This window comes from Callospermophilus lateralis, chromosome 4 (genome assembly GCF_048772815.1).
Source record: "Callospermophilus lateralis isolate mCalLat2 chromosome 4, mCalLat2.hap1, whole genome shotgun sequence".
NCBI classification, from domain to species: domain Eukaryota; kingdom Metazoa; phylum Chordata; class Mammalia; order Rodentia; family Sciuridae; genus Callospermophilus; species Callospermophilus lateralis.
In genome coordinates this window covers 26,542,672-26,562,544 of record NC_135308.1, presented here as the reverse complement: position 1 = coordinate 26,562,544, position 19,873 = coordinate 26,542,672, and the positions used below count along the sequence as shown (strand labels likewise).

Sequence of the window (19,873 nt, the reverse complement as noted above, 5' to 3'; positions counted from 1 at the left end):
TTAATTTGGAGACATATTTAATTTCAGAACATCCCTCACCCTAAAAAGAAAACTCATACCATTACCACTCACCCTCTATTACCTATTATCCATCTCCTACCTACCCACTGGCAACCATGGGTCTACCTATTTTTGAACACTTCAAATTTACATTTGCCTGTATATAAACATTCCTTATTGTACGGCATGATATAACATATAGGGCATCTTGCGTCAGAAAAGAGGAACCCTACTTGCTGGCTGCTACCCGCTTCCAGGTCTTGGGGCCGCATATATGGCTAACATGGCGCCTGGCGATCAGCCAGAAGGCATTGCCATGGGTTGTGACGAAAAATCGGACCACCTCTAGGATAGGCTTGGAACTCTTCCGCCCTCGTGGACATCTCTGGTCACCCATTACGACCTGTAGGATGGGTGTAAACGTGAACTCTCCCCACCCTGCTGACCTTTATCCTGATTGGCTCCTATACATTATATTAGCTGTGTGTGTTTTCTCAATAAACAAGCTCCTGCTTTGACTGGTCTCCCTGATGCGTCTGATTGTCCCCAGCAAGGGAGGGCTCGGTGGCGAGGGAGGGCTGAGTGCCTGTGGTCATTTGGCCCTCTCCTTTCTTGGCTCCTCTTGGTAAGGGCGTGCTCTCCCCATCTCTCCCGCAGGTCTGGAGGGAATGAGGGCTAAAAACCGTGACACCTTATAAATGAAATGATAGAATATATAGTATTTTGTATATGGTACCTTTCACTTAGCATAATATTTCCAAGGTTCATCCATACTGTAGCATGTACCAGTATTTTATTTTTTATAATATAATATTTCACCATATGAATACAAATGTTCTTGTTAATTTTTATTATAGAATTAGAAATACAATGAACAGAATTGTAGAAAACAAACTGTGCAGAGTATTCCTCTATAGGTAGATAAAAATGCCATCTATAAGCAACCGTGATTAAATTGTTTGGGCTAAAATGGTCAATTAATTCAGTTAATAAAACTAAAATTAGTGAACCAAAAATTGACTTAATTAAACACTCGTCTCAGAAAATATTCAATATATATAGAAAGTGTTTAAAAGATATAATTCCCTATTAGAACTTATGTTTAGTCTCCTGTTTGAGAATTATTTTCTATCTTTTCAATATTATTTAGATTACAGCCTTTTAGTTGATAAGAGGACACTCTGAGATATTACAGGTCTCCTATTTTCAGTACAATAAAATGTAAATCCAATTATCACATTCTTCAGATTCTTTAGGACTGAGTCATATCTGTATCACTTATCAAATTACAAAACTGTAATATATTCAACTACTATAAAACATGTTTTTTGAATTCTGAGGATGTACTAGACATGGCTACTTGGTATGGCCATTCTAAAGTAGTAACTTAAATTATCATTCATGTACTTAAGTTATTATGTAACTTACTATGTAAATACTCTATAAATACAAAATAGTTAAAATTCATTCTATATAGTTAGAAAATGAGTGATATTGTTTACTTTTTTAAAACAAATATTAATGAAAGATATTATCTGAGTTCTGCTATTGAAAATTTTTCAAAAACTTGGTCCTTTTATTTTCTTAAGTTACAATCCAGTAAGAAAGTAAAATTATATTGTTTGAGTGGATGAGAACTAAGATGCCAAAAGAAAATCTGAATATAACTTTTACTATCTTTATAAAAATCTGTAAGTCTACAAGTAGTCAAAAAAATGTTTAATTTCTACATTTCAAGGAACTCACAGTAAATTTGGGGAATTAGTCTAGAAAACCAACTACAAAGCAAAAGCTACAGAGAACTAGCATAAAATTTAATATCATTGTCATATAAATTACGCAATTTACTCATTTATTAAAATAAAAGACCTAGAATTATTTTCATGAATCAATACATTATTATCTACATCATAGGCTATAACTTCCCTCATTCTACCTAAATTTACATCCTAAAAGCAACCTTATAATTGCCAAACTAAATGGATGCTTTCATGCTTTGATTTTTATAGACCTTTCTATGGCAGCTGTATCCCATTTTAGCCCTCTTCTCATCTCCTACTACTTGTTTTTCTCAGACAATTCTAAAAAGCTTCAATTATCACCCATGTTATAACAATTTTCCAATCAATATCATAAACCCAGATCACTAGCCTGAGTTCCAAATCCCTCATAGACTACCTCAAAAATACATTCAGCTCCTTTCTAATGATAGACTTCCTCTAACCAAAAACGTAAAGCTCCTTATTCTCTAGCTCTCAAAAACAATCAAAAGATTATGCCAAATTTTATCTGAAACTTCTTTCTTGCATGATCCACCTCTCAATTTAATTGATCACTGATTATCTTGTATCTGTTCCCTCTTCTGCTGGTATACTTCAGATCTGAATTTTTTCTTATATGGATTCCAAGCTGGTTTTCATATCTCAAATTTCACAAATCAATTAATCAATCAATCCAGAGGCCTATTTCTACAAAGGTCTCATGCTACACTACTGCTTAAAATTCTCTAATGGAATTTCACTGCTGACAGAATAACTAGAAAGCCTTTTGTCATCTGGAAATATTACCACTCCAGTCCTTAACTCTCACCTGGAACTACAAACGACTTTTGTTCCAGATATATTAAAACTTTTAAAAATGTCTAACATGGCCACATTTCAAGGGGCCCTTTATGCATGGCATCCTCTTAGTTCAGTATATATGGAGAACAACATGTTACAACCTTATAATACTTAGTTCCCTTAAGAAAATATTATCAAATATATTATAGAAACATATTAAATGTTTTTCTTCTCAACTATTCCTTGGTTTTCAAAACACTCTTTATATATCCCTATAATAACAGCAATTATCTTATGCTATTATCCTTTTTTTGACTGTCTCCAAAATTTACTGAGTTCCTTTAAATCATATTTTATTAATTTTTAATTTTTTGTATAGCTATGAATAACATCAATAATTAGTAAATATTCAATAAATATTTTAATTAATAAAATCATAAATACATTAGAGAGAAGTAAAGTAGGCCCTCAGAAATGGCAAAAGTATAATATAAAATACCAAACTCAACCTTCTGATCAGTAAAATTCACTAAAACAGGGAAATTCAATAAAAAGCAAAGAATAAACTTTTCCATTTGTTTAAAGCAATGTGGTTCCTTCTTTAATTTGATTAAACACATGAACGCTTTTAAAAAGCTATAAATATAAATTTTTGTTTACCTTTCTAGCAGAATGAAAACGAAACTGAAAAAAGAATAGCAGCAGAATGAATTACAAAACCGAAGAGTGATAGTATGTCCACCAATCCCAACCTCTATCAGTAGACATTTGTTTGTACTTTCAGTAGGCACTGTGTTGCATTAACACACTGTAAGCCTCCAAAGTTCATTAACTTAAACACACAGGTTATGATGAAATTGTGATCCTGGTTGAAATTTAAACTAGACATGTTCCATAAAGGACAAGAAACTTCAAAGAATAATTCTGATGTATATCTTAACAGAACTTAGGACATATTTTCTATATTTAAAATTAAATATGCATGCTCAGTACCATAACATTCCATGTTACTTTTTGAGCTTTTTGACTTTCAAGTAAGACACATTTTCTTTCATAAAAGTCATAATACATTAAATAAATATTAGGCCATTTGAGTTTCAATATATATAATATTCTCCGCTTGCACCTGAAGAATAGGTTCCAGTACCCCAGCAGATGATGCCTGAAACAACAAAGAATATCAAAAAATGATATACTATCATTTTTCCTTATTAAGTTCTTTCACCTTTTTCAATTAAAGGAAGCACTTCACAGCTTTTCTTTGACATACCCAAATTATCAATATCACTACTCTTACACTTTAGAGCCATTATTAAATAAAATAAGGGATGCTTGGACACTTAATCAATGTAACAGCAGATATATATTAAGTAACAGGTGGGTAGCATGCACAGGGCAGATACACTGGACAAAAGAATGAATCATGTTTTATGCAGGACAAAGTGGGAGAGCATGAAATTTCATAATACTATACAGAAGTGTGCACAATTTAATATGAATCGTCTGTATTTGAAATTTGGCATTTAATACTTATGACTGCAGTTCACCATACATAACTAAAATAGTGGAAAGAAAAATCATGGACAAGGGGACTATTGTACTTCTTGACAACTTGGGCTCCCACTGCAAGGTTTGAAAAATCTACCTATTCCTGTTCTGCAATCTAGGAGGTGAGTCAGCATTCAGGCAATCTCTACAGGCTGAAATTCACATGAAAGATGAGGATATACATGAAAGTAACATCAAGATAAACATTTAAAAAAAGGAAAATCAACTAAGGGCAAAAAACACACAATGGTATGACTGTGAAAAGGACCTGAAAAAAAAATGCAAAATGAAACTGATCCCTAGAATTTGTGTCAAAACTCAGCTATGAAGTATGCAAAAAGAGAGAAATAAAAGGAAAAATAAATAGGAAAAAAACCATAAAATTAGGAAAAGCATACAAGAAGCATATAATACTACACAGAGACCTTAATGACTGAAGATAACTTCCTATCTGCTTCAGTCTTACTTACAAGTATCTACTTGATTCTTATTGAGATAGGGGTCTATCTCACCTAAGGTTATTTTAATGCTCAATACCTATAGTCAAACTCGCCCACATATTCACAAACCCACACCCAATAGGGCTTACACATAAAAGGAAGTAATAAAAAACTAAACCTGTTCCAAGAAATAGACTGTAACACTTTAACTTGTTTTTCTTATTGTTTCCTTTGTCCTGCAATTCTTGGCTGTGAGTCTGGGCTTTTAATAAATACCTGACTCTCTCTGGATCTTTGATTGCAGTCTTTGCACCATACTGGACTTTGACACTTTATAAAGTTCTCCCTGCAAAAATGAGATGCCACATTTCTCTACTAGCTGACATCCACCTTCCACCCCACTTCTATCTTCACTTTTAAATGAGGAAAAGAACAAAATAGAATCCCTGGCAGAGAAAATGGTATATGATGATTTCCTGAAGTAGAATACAATTTTATATGTTCTAGGAACCAATAGTTGCATCACATTAAGAAAAGGCAACAATGAACATTACCAATAACAAACATTTTGCCAAAAAAAAATGTGAAAAGGTAAATAAATAATATGTAGCATGGTAAAAAAATAAACACAACCATTGTTTGTAAGTAACTGTCTACACTAAAAAGTTTTAAAAAATAAACAACCTGTTAAAAGAAATTAGTGAGTTCAACAGAAATTTGGGGAAAAGATTCACATGAAGTCAGTAGTGGTTTTACATTCTAGCAATAGCTTATTAAAATATGTAAAAATATGAAAAAATATCCTATTTGTGATGGCAGCAACAAACATTGTTTCTAAAAGCAAAACACAAATGATATGTACAACTTCTATACAGCAAATTATAAAAGTATGCAGATGCACAAAAAAACAAATTAGGTAATTTGAGAATGAGTGGTGAGATTCAATATTGAAAATATTTCAGTTTCTCTATAATTTATCTATAAACCTAACACAATTAAAGTCAGAATATAGAATTTTCATAAAGCTAAATAAGTTAATCACAAAACTCATTTGAATAAAAACAAACAGAAGTCTAAAAAACACCCAAGACACTTAGAAAAGTCAATCAAGTTAGCTCTTTAGCAGCCTGCTCAAAAAGTAGTCCATGACTAAAAGATTCAGAATGTCGAAAGGGCTCATCAGTAATGCAGACCTACTGAATCAGAATCTACATATTTGCTGAATCTCCAAGCAGTCATTAAGTAGACATCATTATCCCTTCTCTGCATAGAATTAACCTTTTTAGTCATTGATTGTAAATTAGGACACAAGGTTTCAGGCTCAAAATTCTAAGATATATATGCTCTATTTTGTTTTAATTCTATGTAATTTGTTTCGTATAGTAAAAAATCTAATCTAGACTTTATATACATGTTTTCCTTTTATAAAAAGCATAACAAATATCATCCCAAATCAGCAATTTATACCTTGCATCCTACCAAATTTAATTAAGAACACCGGTGCTGGGGCTGGGGCTGGGGCTGGGACTTTACGGTAGAGTGCTTGCCTGGCACATGCAAGGCGCTGGATTAAATCCTAAGCACCACATAAAAATAAATAAAGATATATGTCCAACTACAACCAAAATATAAAATATTTAATTAAGGAACACAATTTTATCTAATCTCTCCAATAACTCACTTCTCAGATGAAATATAGAGAACCAAATGAGCAATGTTATAGATTATATACGCAAATAAAGTATTCAGGTTAGCCATGGGTGTTTTCTAATACTTGTGTTGTAAAATCCAATTGCTTTCTTTGCTTGCTCTATTTAGTGTTTCCTTTTAGTGGTCAATTTCCTTACTGTACTTTATGGTAACAACACCCAAGCCCTTCATGGTTTTGAAGCTTCCTCTGTTAAAGTTCCACCCTGTGGTTCCCTGTAACTTCCATCTCTATTATCACAAGATTAAGATCCTGAAGTATTGTTTTCTTCCTTCCATCATTATAACGTTTATCAACCCATCACAGTAATACTCAAAGAACAGTATGACCATCCTTTTTCTCTTTTGCATTTTCCTTTACCAACTTCCTCCCTATTCTACCAAAGGCATTCTTTTGCCTCAAGGTGGCTCAGGATTACTAATATAAATGTAAAAAGAGTCAATATTCAGGTTTTAAAGTATACAATAATATTTTATACTACATTAAGATTATAGGCTTAAATACAAAGCTTTGCTGAAAGGATTTTCTAAATGCTTTAAGCTCCCAAAAATATAACAAGGCCTCACAGAATGCGCTCCCCACAACTCAAAGTATGTTACTTAAGTACAAGGATTATTTTGAGCAAAAAGGCACATTAAAAGCAGCAAATGCAAGAAAGGCATTTTAATCTTCACTTTTCTTCCTGAAAACAGGAGATAACACTTCCCATGTGAAAGATGCTCTTCTTGTACTAGAGTGTAATAAATATTCTTCAACAGGGACTCATACACATGTGAATTCTACAAAAACAGATCTTATTAAAATTATTCTCATCTACCTTTGTTCTCCCCACAAAATTCAGTTATTTTTTCACTATTGCTTCTCTTTTTCTCACAATTGTTCAATCTAATATTTAAAAAAAAATTAGGTTCTGACACTTTTTATATGGGTTCCCATATCAAAGAAAACTTAAGATTAAATTTGTATGCTTTACTCATGTTAATCTACCTTATCTAATTTTAATTTTCTAGTCCAGTTGGTATCCTAAAGAGGTAGACTGCACCTGCACCAATATATTACATTAAAAAATCCTTGCAATAATGTAAAAACCCACCCCATTGTCCCTCAGAAATCTGTGGGATTTCAGAAAGGCACAGAGACTTGAATAGGCACATATGAGAAATACATGTCCCATCTGAGGTTAATTCTGATAAAGTATGTGTAGATTTAGGGGAAAACTGAGAGCAGAGGACTTTTGGTGTCCCACTCCTCACATTAAACTCCACATAGGGTACTGCTGTCTGTTACATATGGTGGACAACCCATGCATAGGGCTTCTGTGGCAGGGAAAAACTGAAGACTTGCAGGAAGAAACTGAAAAAGAAGAAAAAAAGGGAAGTTTGCACTCCATGTGGTCCTCTATTTCCACATATTATTAAAAGGATCCAAACTATTTAAGGGAGAAAACAGAAAGAACGAGAGCTAGGAGACACTAGGGGAATGAGAGCAATCACACTGGTGAGTAGTGAAATGACTCTGTAAAACGGCATATAAGGTCTATATGCCACATTATGGAATGGGGATAATATCATGAGCCTGATGGGATGCCACTAAATGTTTTAAGCAGAATTACATAATTATATTTTCATCTGATTTTCCAAATTCTGAGCTCTAGTTTGCTATTCCACCATCCACATCATATATCTAGATATTTTAACCATTTTCAAATCTGTCATACTCTTCATGTCACCTTACATTTCTGTGTCTTAAATTTCATGAAAGTTTGTTCCCTTTCTCAACTGGCCAATGCTCAGATGCCACATTCTGCAAGATATCTGCATTAACATACTCCTAGCCACTGCCATCTTCTACCTGGAGATTTCTCTCATCTGGGTTTCCCAAATTCCTGCAATTGTTCTGATTATTCTCTTCTAGTACTTACAGTAATGTATCTTAATTGCGTGTCTTCTTCTCTGTCTGCACTGATCTCCCTAAAGGCAGAAGTTCTCTTTTATCTCTATACCAGTAATATGTGCCTCTATTATCTGCTATCCACCCATTAGCATTAAATTTCTGTACCATAATCCCTACAGAGCTGCATCTAACATAATGTCTGGCACACACTGAAGAAAGTTTCCTGAAGGAAGAATATCAGAAGGCATAAAGGAAGGCAAGCAGGCCCACCTGATTATTACTGCCTGGAAAATCACCATAGAGTTTTCCTTGAATGAAAAAAAAAATTTCTTAATATTCTTAACTTCTGATCTAGTCTTAAATTTTAGAACCCATCCCCCTCCTCTTCTCCCTCCCACTTCCCCTCCTCCTCCCCCTCCTCCTCCTCCTCCTGCTCCCTTGACCACTGGGCCACATCCCCTATTTTGTATTTACTTTAGAGACAGGGTCTCACTGAGTTGCTTAGTGCCTCACTTTTTGCTGAGGCTGGCTTTGAACTTGCAATCCTCCTTTCTTAGTCTCCTGAGCTGCTGGGATTAGAGGCATGCACCACTGTGCCTAGCAGCATTTTTAAAAATCAGGAACTGGGTTTCCTACCTTTGAAGTCTTCTAGGTTAGTGCTAGTTAGGGGTTAATTAAATTAAATTTAAAATCTATTAAATATAATTCTGGACATTTATGAAACTTGTCAATTCAGTTTCCTTTCCTAGTGATAATTTCATTGAATCTAACTTTTGTCTTTCAATATTTGATCCACATAATGCTCTTAGTAGTCTCCAACTTTAAAAAAAATAAATCCTCTATTATTAATTTATAACTTTTTAAAACAAATTTGTACACAAGTGTTTTTTAAATCTTTAAACCTAACAGTTTGTTAAGAAATAATTTCTTTGAATATAGAAAACTCAAAGTTGCTGTATCTTGTTTATTGCGTATAATGGCAAAGCAGTGGAATAATGGAGGTTAATGATGGGCCCTTGGAGTCTGTCACTTTTCTTTGTTATTTGAAGATATAGACACATAGAGATTAGTTTAAACTCAGATTGAGGAAAATAAACAATATTTGCACTGGGCTTTAAAAGAAGACTAATATTTCATTAAATCTTAGTAGGCAAATACTTTCCCAGGTGTAGAAAAAAATGAAAAAAAAAGGTAAGCAAATTTTTATAAAATATTTTGGCAGGGTATCAAGTTTCCTGGTATGATTGATTTTTTTCAGTGAGTTTAAAAATGGAGTAAAGGGAAGCATAACTTATTACTAGTCATAGAGTCCTGAAAACACATTCAGAAGTTATGACATTATTCTGTTATCTCCAGAGAATTATTAGATATCTAGAATACGCAGAATAAGATCAGATATGTGCTTTTAAAGTTAGATATGAAGTGGAGGGAGAACTTCAGCTCCATCTTCTTGGAGTCTCCAGCTAGGCCTGAAAATTAAATTGATGTAAAATACATCAACAGAGAAAAGAATATAGGTTTTTATATGTATCTAAGAGTCCCACTGAATGAAGATTCAAAAGAAGCAACTTGACTTGTATACTCATGTACTAAGTTGAACAAAGTGAGGCAGTTGTAGAAAAGTAATTAAAATATACGGGGAGGCTAAAGAAAGATAAGAATTATTAAAACACTATTGTAAAATTCTCTCAGCCTTGATTCCCTTCCCTGTCTCTGGTGATAAGATTTTATTTTCCCTGCTGATATATGAAGAGAATCTTTTACATGAAAGTTTAATATCCTACTTTTAGGAAGAAAGGTTAGAGTGCCCTTCTACTATTTTTCTGTTTTTTAGTAGCTTTGGCTCAAAGTAATTCTTGTACCAAAGTGACATATTTTAGAGTGGCATGTTCTGCCACTCTTCATAATAAAGTAGAACCATTCTCTAATTTCAAATAAAAGAAGAAAAATGTATTTCCACATTTTCTTAACAGGTTGTAACACACACGAGACTTGTGTTTTTAAAAATCTTACTCTAAAGTGGTGTAGATATTCCAGTTCTACTTATTTATAGGTAAATTCAAATCTGAAAGATATTTTGATATTAGAACTATACTTTTAAATAAGTACAAGAAAATTCTCCAAGACAGAACGTTAGGAATTTTTAATGATCACATGTACACAACTTTTGACACTGTCAAATTATTCTGAGTCTGTATTTAAAGACTGTGTTTAAAGACTTTTTATACTAAATATCAGACAATATTTGAAGACTTTTTGTACTAAAAAGCTGTTTAAATACTTAGGGGGAAAAGTCTTTAACTCCTGTTAATAAACTTCTCACAATTTTTACAAATCTTTGTGTGTGTGTGTGTGTGTGTGTGTGTGTGTTGTATATGTCTGCTTTTCATCAGATCCTGAAAAAACTTAAGAACTTTGTCTCATGAGAAGCTGCAAAAGTGGCAAAGAATAAGTAATGTTCAAAGGTAATATTTAATATTTGTGGTAAGGAAACTGAGATGGTTAATTTAGAAAATTTTCATTACAAGGTAGACCAAATATTTTGGATACTCAGTTATGATTTTTAGAATATCTTTTATTATGCTTGAAAAGAAGAAGAAAAAACCACAAAATTAAAGGAAAGAGAAGCCATATGAGTAGCGAAATCTCTAAAACTCATGTGAAAGAGTCCTTCTAATCAAGGAAATTTTTGTTATATGCAATCATAGAAGAAAGGTATAAGCAGTAGAACATATTTGCAACATTGGAAGTGAATTAAATTTTAGAACTCAGGAGGAGGAGGTGGGGGGAGGAGGAGGAGGAGGAGGAGCTACTGCTTATTTAATAGTCTTGTGAACACAGTAAACTCTGATAAATATATAATTAATTCATATTAACAGGAGCCCTTTGAATGGAGACAACTTACTTTATCTAATGGGCAAAATAATTTGACTAAGTGTGGAGTTTTCATGATTTTCCAAATATGTGAGTACAAAATAACTACAGACAGTTGAAAGTCACACAGAGGCAAAAATAAGTAAGAACATACTGAAAGAAAAAGAAAGAATAAAAAGTTAGAACATTGCTTTTACATTAGCAGCAAATCTGACAGAAGGATAAATTAAAAAAAATACAAATCACAACAGATGTACAATTTAACAAGTTAAATATTTAACCTCCATATATGGAGAATATTTTTCACTGTATTATATGTTCTTGCCAATCTCTTTATATACAGCTGTCGTTGTGTAATGTTAATGTTCCTCCCAAGAAGATGGGAATGTGTAACATATTATAAACTGTACATTTTTAAAGGATGTGTTCATTCTAGGTGTCCCAGACAGGCGAGATCTCATCTTTTTCCACAATCTCATGGAAGTATACATTTGGAGTAAACAAAGCCATTCTAGAATCTAGTTAAGTTTATTTTCTAAGTTATTTTTGTTGTATCTGTTAGATAGGAGCATATAAACTCTCATTTCTTTGTCTCCTAAGTGAAGATTTCCCTTTACATTTTCATAATATTATTAAGAGAACAGGTCAGCAAAGAAATTTTCTTTTCCCAACTATTGATTCTCATGAGTTCAGAAGGAGCATGGCGTAGTAAAAAAAAAAAAAAAAAAAAAAAACAAAAAAAAAACACATAATTTAGGAAAAACAGATTTGGGCTTTAAGTTCCATCTCTCTTAGCCCTATGAAAGTCTAATTTCCTTCATTTGTGACACTGGAAAAGTACTGCACACCTTGAAATTCTATTTTTTTAAATTATTTGTTCTTTTTAGTTATACATGAGAGTAGAACATATTTTTGCATACCATACATACATTAATATAACTTCCCGTTCTTATGGTTGTACACAATGTGGAGTTACACTAGTTATGTATTCATAAATAAACATAGGAAAGTTATGTCCCAATCATTTTTGCAGTTCTATTTTAAGGAGTGAATAGAATGCAAAGTTTATGACACAGACTAAGTTAACAGTAAATAGTATCTCTTGTTACCTAAATCCTAGCACTTAAAAAACTCTATTTTGCTTACCTACTCACCAAACAAAACAACACTCAAACATACATAGCCCAAAAAATGCTTTTTATTCTGATTGAGGTCATGTTATAAAAATTACAAAATGCATGTATTTGTGTTGGCAAGGAAAATATAAATCTATTACTTTTAGATATTATTGTAGTAGATTTTCAGGTTAAATAGTCATCCTAAATACTCTGTATCAACAACAAATGTTCTGCATATTATGAACATTAAAACAACTGGCGAAAAATAATAAATGTTCACAGACTTTAAAATATGCAAAGACCATGTTGTTTAATAACATAGAAAGTGGTTCTTGTGATTATTAAATACGGGACACAACATTTTTACAAATAATATTTCAGAGTTCTGTAAATCCATAAGTAGAAAATAGACTAATAAAGTCTAAACAAAGACAGATCTAAAACTATGGTAATCATGGACACCTAGTATTTCCAAAAATGCAGATTATCTCTCAATGGATTTTGCAGCTTCCCTTAAAGAGTAGTGAAGCAAATTGTTTTCCACAAGTAACAATTGTCAAAGATAAACAAATCCTAAAATTCATTAAAGGTAGTAAAGACAAATTTAGTGATAACTTCTGCAGTAGGGAAAAGAGACCAGTGCAAACTGAGCTTGACTTCAACTTGCACAGAGGTGACTAGGCATTTTAAAGGCAGAAAGAGCAGGTAGGATGAGTGAGTGAAGGCTTAGAGCAGAGTCAAGGAAATGAAAAATTACAGAAAGCCACACCGGTTACCGTGGATGCGATTATGCGATTTTTATCTGTGAATTCCACTTACTGAAGTTTTAAAATACAAAACTGAGATGAGTTAAATTTAACAGTTTATTTGAACAAGACAAAAGTTTCAGAACCAGAAACCAGCATTCCAGAACAAAGATTGTTCAGAGTGTCCCACACCACCACATGTGTAGGTTATATGTGTGGCTGGAGGAAAGAGAGTGACACAGAACTGCCTGACTGACTACAGTAGACATTCTTCTTTTTCTCAGTACCAGGGATTGAACCTTGGGGGTTCCTCCCCCCAGCTGCATCCCCAGCCCTAAATTGCCCAGGCTAGCTTTGGGTTTATGATCCTCTTGCCTCAGTCTCCCAAACAGTTCGGATTATAGGCATGCCCCACTATGAATTAGCACTTGCTTTTGAAGGAGTTAAAGATGTGCCATCTGAAAATATAACAAATGGGCATACGGATTACTTCAAGCTTAAATCACTTGAGGAGCTGTAGCTCCAGAATAGGTCATTTAGTCTACATTTTTCTATATGTAGCAAGCCATAAAGATTCTTTTGAGAGGGATGTCCTTTCTTTACCAAGACTGGAAAATAGCCTTGGTCACCAGGGACTGTTAACTGGAGATGCAATGAACCTGAGTAAACAAACTCTTTGAAGTAACTGTTAGACCAGGACGCAAGAAAAGACCACTGACTCCAATTAAAATCAAATTAAAGCAAGCTTATTATTTCGACCAGCTGGGCTGCCTCTCCCTCCCAAAATGGCTGTTACAAGACAGCACAGCAGCTTTCCTGCAGCCCAGCTTTATAGCCCAGAAAGTTACACAAAGCAGGGTTACAGATAACAGAACTCTGACAAGCATCACACTAATGGTAGTTTACATTTTTTGCTGGCCCCAACATCAGAATTTATGAGGGCCATTAGAGCCTCAGAGAGGGTCCTTGTCTGGCCAGGGAAGGCCAAGATTTGTGAAGTGTCACTAAAGTTTCAGAGAGGGCTGCTATCTGGTCAGAGAGCCAGGCATGGGTGAGTTCAAGGCACGGGCAGGCATTCCAAGCAGGTTCAGAATTTGCAGTAATTTATAGTAAAGCCAAAATTATCTTTTCATGGCTTTGTGGCGAGATTGCTCCCAATTTTAAGAAAAGATCAGGTTGGGTCTATCAGTAACCCTAATCTTCCATCATCTTCTACTCAACCTCATGTATCTCCAGTAATATCCCTAGAATTTACACCCTGGACCAGATACCATTTGTCTTATTGTTTCTTCATAAATGTATTGTCCTTTGTTTAAAATATATACACACAGACACACACACACACACTCATATATATACACACACATATGTATATTAATTATGCTTAGGTCAGTGTTTCAGACTTCACTCACCTGAGAAGATTCTCATGTTAATTACTTTTCTTTTATTAATCAGCTCCTGTACTAACAAAGTTCCTAGGTCCAACCAAGGAGCCCTTGTAAGAACTAAGAGGGAAGTAGAAGGGATTTCTGTCTCCTATATACTTTATATTGGCATGGTCTGATCAGTTGGCAGCCTGTGACTAGGTGAAGCTTGACTACAGCCATAGGCTGAGACTTTGTTGCTTGCTTACAACAGTATGTATACTCTTAGGTTACAATTTTTTCTTTATTTATTGAGTTAGTTCATTATGTGTGGAAACTGCTTTGAGATAGACTTTAACACTCAAGTACAGTTATATGACAAACTTAAGTTAGATTTCTACCATCCCACAGAATTTGCAAGACAAGGGCTTGACCCATCTGGTGATTACATTTCAATGGAATGGCTTTCAGGTCCTAGGGGAAAATACTCCTGGGGGTGTAGGCAAAGCATGTATCTCAAAGGAACAGAGGAAGGACTTAAAATTTTAAGTTCAAAACAAAGTAACAAGTGCTCTACAACATGGAAGTACATCAGGGGTCTGCGGTCAGGTGTTAGAACAAATTTTAATTTTTTGGCAGCCTCAAGTTTCTCCAGACAGGACCTCAAGAGGAACTGAGTCATCTTACCACATTAGAGTTTGGTCAAGGATTGTATATTTGTCACAGTTTTCCTAACCATATCATAACAGCACTGTCTGTTGGAGAACAGAGTCAATGAGATCAAGCTTTAGTTTTGGATCATATGTTGTACAGTGGTTCATCAATCATTTAGTAAGCTGTTCAAAAAATCTAGACCATAATTTATAGAAAGAAATATGCAAGGAAAAAATGGCCATAATCATTATAATAAAAAAGCAAACCTTCTATTGATATCCATAAGAAGGAAATAACCATTCAATCATTTGTAGTTTAAACAATTTTTACTTTCTGTAAATTTTTCTGCTCCTGTGGAGCATCTATGGTTACAGCATAGCTTCTGCATTCAAAAGCCTAACATCCAAGAATGAGGTCGAGTTTAGCTTAAGCTTTGAAGGAATGATCAAATTCAACATTGAATAATTATGGTCATCAAAGTAAAAGGAATAACTGCAAAAATATCACCAAAATTCATAGGTTAGAATGTAGAGGTGTTCTTCTAATAAGTTGAATGTCTTATAATTTACTATTATTAAATATGCCTTCATACTCAACTACATTTGTCAATGAAATGCAGTCAGATATTGATACAAATTTTTAAATAGTTTAGGAATACTACAATGTTAAGTTAGAATCATAGCAATTATCATCTCCAATATCTCACTTTTAGGTCAATTAAATAGAGAAACAATAGGGTACAATGACAATGGCAGGCAAAGCCTATACAATGAAATCAGGGTCTCCTCCCTTCCTCAGTACCACATTCCTCTTTATTATCCTATTTTACTCTAGAACCAGTGAAGGGTAATTCAGATAGAAATATTGTACAGAAACTGAGAACAACTACCTTAGGAAAACTATATGAATTGACAGTGATATACTCTAAAGTAAATTAAAGGAGGATACTTGATTTCACATGTGCACACTTGATGTGTTTTCCTGAAGAATATAAGTGAATATGCCTATTTCAATTTAGGACTTAGGAGCTGGTGACTGAGAGAAGTTAAAATTACAAACTGAAGAAAAATCAGCTTGAAGATGGTATAAGAAGCCACAAGAGTGGAAGAGATTTCTCAAAATCCACATTTTTTTGCCATTAAAATCACATTGCAGGGGCTGGGGTTGTGGCTCAGTGGCAGAGCTCTCTCCTAGCATGTGCAAGTCGGAGGGTTTGATCCTCAGCACCACATAAAAATAAATAAATAAAATAAAGGTATTGTGTTCAACTACAACTAAAAAAAAAATTTAAGTCGCATTGCAGATAAGATTTTAAATTAATAATGTTATAAGCTAGCTCCAAAGAAAACCAAAGGCGAAATGTTTTCTCTGATATATGGCTGTTAACCCACAACATGGGAGGGGAAGATTAGAAGTTCATTGTACTAGACAAAGAGAAATGAAGGCTAGGGAAGATGGGAGGGAAATGCAGAGAAGGAAAGGGGGATGGAAATAGGGAAAACAGTAGAAGGAATCAGATATATCTTCTCTTTCTGCATATATGAATACACAACCAATGTAACTCCACATCATGTACATACAACCACAAAAATGGGATCCTACTTGGAACAAGTTATACTTATTCTATGTATGCGTAATATTTCAAATTATACTGCGCTGTCATGTAAAAATATTAAATAAATACAAAACAATAATGATAACAATTTTATCAGATATTCAACGTGGGTTGGAAAATATCATCAAAATAATTTCTGCAATTCCAATAAGCAATAATTGATTAACAAAGGCCAAACTCAGTGACTGTTAAAAAACATCAATAAGGCGGGGTGCTGTGATGTATGCCTGTAATCCCAGTGACATAGAAGACTGAAGCAGGAGCATTGCAGGTTCAAAGCCTGCATCAGCAACTTAGTGAGGCTCTAAGCAACTTAGTGAGACCATATCTCAAAATAAAAAAATGGAAAAAAAAGGACAGGGATGTGGCTAGTGATTAAATGCCCCTGGGTTCAATTCTCACTATTAAAAAAATAAAAAAGCATCAATATGTATATAAAAGCAATATTCAGAACAAAGTCATAGTTGCGGGGCCCCACAAATGTCTTCCATGACCAAAAACCTCTAACATAATATATCTCTTTCAATTTTATAGTTTCTAGACTATTGTTTCAAGGAAAGCATATTACTGAGTTCAAGTTAATAAGCATTTATTGAACTCCTACTATTTACCAAGTAATAAAGGTACAAAGATGACAAATACAGCATCTAAATATAAGCCTTCTTTGTTTTATCAACTAATTTTATTGAGGGACTAATTTTCAACACTATAAATTAAAGGAGGTACTAATATCACAGTGATAAAGAAGAAAAACCCAGTCTTCAAGAGCTTACATTCTAACAGGTTCTCAATTTTGATTATTTCATGTAAGCTGAATTAGCAGAGAAAAAGGATGTTCTTACATAATTACTGATCAAACAATATGATTGACGTCTGAGTTAAACAGTCTGTTTTCCTCAAAAAACACATTTCTTAGAGATTTGAACATTCATGTCCTCCAAATATAGGGAAGCTGTCAATCAGCATTTTATAATGCTGATAAATTCTTAGTAAACAATCACATATTCTCAAAACATATTTTAAAAAACACTTCTTTAGTTTATTTTTGGAAATAACATGCTTCAATTTCTAATATTACATATATAGCTATTTACTATATTCAGTCTGTATTTTTCCCTTTAATTATGAATAACTTTTAAATTTAACATGGTATAATTTTCAAAGTTCTTAGATGGAAATCTGCCCAGTCTGTTTTATGTAAAATTAGTTTATCATTATCTATATGAAACTTCCTCTTCTGGTTCTTGAATTCTGATTCCAGTATCTCAATCTTTTCTAGCCATTCATATATAATCTTCTGATCATATTTTCAGTGGAAAAAGTTAACATCACTATTAACTCCATATAAATTTTTTTCTCTCTCTTTTTCTGTTTATGTTTGTAGTAGTGAACAAAATTTCTGCTTAAATGATACTACTTTATTGAGTACTACAAAGTCTAGATTCTTCAGTGGGTTATTTTTGTGGTGGGGAAGAAACTGTTTCCTCATTTTGTCTTTTGTCTTACAGTACTGCAGAATTTCTTCTTTTCTTCCTTGACCACTGTGATAGTTAATTTTAGATGTCACCTTGACTGGATTAAGGAATGACTAGAAACCTGGTAAAGCTTTATTTTGGATATGCCTGTGAGGGTGCTTTCATAGTAATTAGTCTAACTGCAAGGTAGGGAAGATACACCTCAAATGTGAGCAGTTACCATCCAATGGGTGAACAAAATCAGAAGGTAAATTGGGTGAACAAATATACAGGTGAACTGGAATAGACAGCTGCCTAAGTATTAGAACTGCAAATTCCCCAGCCTTTGGACTCCAGGACTTAACACCAATTACTACTCTCCTAAACCCTGCACTCATTTTCAAACTTATAGCCTCCTACCAAAAATTAGACCACCAGTTTCCCTAGCTCTGAGATCTGTGGCCTTGTACTGAATCATGCTACAACCATCACAGTATCTCCAGTTGGCAAATGAAACGTCATGGGATTTCTCAGCCACCATAATTATGTGAGCCACTTCCTCCAATAAATCTCCTTTTATGCATCTATATATGTATCTTATGATCCATTTCATTTGTTTATATTATAACAAATACAACTATCTAAATACCAAGTGCCACTTATTCCTTTTGGTTTTAATTTTTTCTCTTGTAAAAGCTATGATTTCAAACCAAACCATGCTATGGATTTCACATTATACATTTTCTTAAACCTTTCCCAATAGACCAGGGACAGTGTCTAAAGACACTGTATTATTTTCCCCTTGACTCAAGATGGGCTAATTTTTGACGGTAGATAATGTCAATCTTAGAAACATCATTTTAGCCCTTCTTTTTCCACAGTTTTTCATGACCTGGTTGTTCTGCCTCAAGGCTTATAGAGATCGTTCGCCACAATTTTAGTTTCACTTTAAAATTTCAAATTGCTTTAAGATATAGCATTCTTTCTCTATATGTTATACTGAGCATTATTTGGGGGTAGTTTTGGTTTGTTTATATTATTTTGAAAGGAAAGACTGGGAGACAAGGATTTAGGCAACGACCATTATCTATAATTATCCTGAAGTCCAAGAAAATTCTTAAAAAAACAATAGCATTGATGCAACAAGATATACTCTAGGAAAAAAACAAACTTCAAATTCTACTTTATACCATGCATAAAAATTACTTCAGGATAGAGTACAGACCCAAATATAAATACTAAATTCCTAAGTCCTCTAGAATAAATTAAGGATAATATTTTCCTAATCTGGAGTAGATGAAGTTTTCTCCAGTAATATATAAAAATGGAATAATGATAAAAAAATATTAACAGGCTTCATCAAAATTAAAAAATTATGTTCATCAAAAGAGTCTATTAACAGGGCTGGGGATATAGCTCAGTTGGTAGAGTGCTTGACTCATAAGCACAAGGCCATGGGTTCAATCCCCAGTATCACCAAAAAAAAAAAAATTGTTAATATAACAGACAAAAAGTCATGGAAAGTATAAAAATATTCATGAAAACACAAAGATGAAAAAAAAGACCTGTACTCAGACTATATAAAGAACAACTATAAATTCCATTATTTCAAATGGGCTAGCAGTTTGAATACATACTTGTTGAATATTCCTTACCCAAAATTTTGGGGACCAGAAATGTGTAAAGTTTCATTTTTTTCAGATTCTGAAATATCTGTATTTATATGAGGTAACTTAGGGATAAGACTCAAATATAAATATAAAATCCAATTATAATTTATATAAACCTTATACACAAACCTTGAAGGTAAATGACATTTTTACCAGGCATATATTTTAACTGTGTATCCATAACATGAAGTTAGGTGTGTATGGAAATTTCCACTATGGTGTCATGTC

At 33.5% G+C, this 19,873-nt stretch overlaps 1 non-coding gene across 1 annotated transcript; it reads left to right on the top strand.

Moving 5' to 3' along the window:
- Nucleotides 1-19,381: 19,381 nt before the first annotated feature.
- On the top strand, nt 19,382-19,454 carry Trnam-cau (transfer RNA methionine (anticodon CAU)). The gene has a single exon. It is a non-coding gene; the product is annotated as a tRNA-Met (tRNA).
- The last annotated feature ends 419 nt before the right edge of the window (nt 19,455-19,873 follow it).